Genomic DNA, 1389 nt, shown 5'->3' with positions numbered 1-1389 from the left:
TTAATAATATCAAAATAAAAAATAAATAAATTAAAAGAAATGTTCAAGCACGCGGCAGCTCCCAGTGTCCGAGGAGTCCGGGCAGAGCATGGCCGTTGCTTAGCTGACGGGATGCCTCGGGCACCGACTGTTACTACCTAAAGCTGCTTCAGAAATGAGGTTTTGAAGAGTATTTATGTTCTCTGCTGTTCCTTGCAGAATCCAGAAACTCTGCTCTTGCACTGAGGGCCTTTAATTGGAACTGGCTCAGGCTGGTTAAGGACTCAGTCTCTGAGAAAACAATTGGACTGATGTGAATGCAATTTTGGGAAAAAACTGTGGATGATATATACTGTGCAGTCCACTGCCTCAGCCTGTGGCCATTGAACTGTGGAAGGCTGTTAAAAGACATAACCTGACTAAAAGATGAAAATAATTGATGAAAGAGAAATATTTGAATGACAGAGCTTATTGTAATATCCAGGAACTAAAAAATTATGCTGAAAACATGCAGAGTTATCTTCTTTATTTAAAACTGGAAGTACTGGGTGTAAAGGACCTTCGTGCAGATCATGTTGCAAGTTATATTGGAAAAGCACAAGGCATTGTCACTTGCTTGAGAGCAATGCCCCATCATGGTAGCAGAAGGAGGGTGCTCCTTCCCATGGATGTTTGTATGCTGCATGGTGTTTCACAAGAGGATTTTCTATGGAAGAACCAAGATAAAATGTGAGGGATGTGATCTATGATATTGCCAGCCAGGCACACTTGCACCTAAACCGTGCTAGGTCCTTCCACAAAAGTGTTCCTGTGAAAGCATTTCCTGCTTTTCTTTAGGCAGTTGCCCTAGAAGACCATTTAAAGAATATTCAGCAAGTGGATTTTGACATATTCCACCCATCTTTACAGCAGAAGAATACATTACTTCCATTATTTTTGTATATTCGGTCAGAGTAAAAGATATTAAAATAATTTCATGGCACTGATAAAAAAAAAGAAAATGGTCAAAAAGTCAGTGACAAATATAGTTTTAAAAATGACAACAAAGATAGATACATCTTTATGTGGTAAATACCATAAGTATGTCAGTCAACAAAAATTTCCAGACTGGGAGAGAAAGGGATTACATAATCAAATAATGAAAAAGCATCCTGTCAAAAGGATTTCCATAAACAGCAGAGCTGTAGTTTAGAAATGAATGAGAAATAAAGACATTCCCCAAAAAAAGCTGAGGATATTCATCACCACTACACCTGCCTTGCAAGAAATGCTGAAGGCAGTTCTCTGAGTTGAAATAAAATGAATAGAATTATCATAAAATAAGAAGATAGGGTAAAATTCACTGGTAATGGCTAAAATATATTCAAAGAGAGATTCTCTAATACAGTAAAGATGCTACTTAAAACTTAC

The 1389-nt window shown here is 37.5% G+C and overlaps 1 pseudogene; it reads left to right on the top strand.

The window, feature by feature from the left end:
* The first annotated feature begins 405 nt into the window (after positions 1-405).
* On the top strand, positions 406-936 carry LOC130680243 (NADH dehydrogenase (ubiquinone) complex I, assembly factor 6-like; annotated as a pseudogene).
* The last annotated feature ends 453 nt before the right edge of the window (positions 937-1389 follow it).

The sequence above is a fragment of the Manis pentadactyla genome, chromosome 13 (assembly GCF_030020395.1).
Source record: "Manis pentadactyla isolate mManPen7 chromosome 13, mManPen7.hap1, whole genome shotgun sequence".
Classification (NCBI taxonomy): domain Eukaryota; kingdom Metazoa; phylum Chordata; class Mammalia; order Pholidota; family Manidae; genus Manis; species Manis pentadactyla.
Note: the sequence above shows the minus strand (reverse complement) of the source record. Positions and strands in the feature narration are given on the sequence as shown.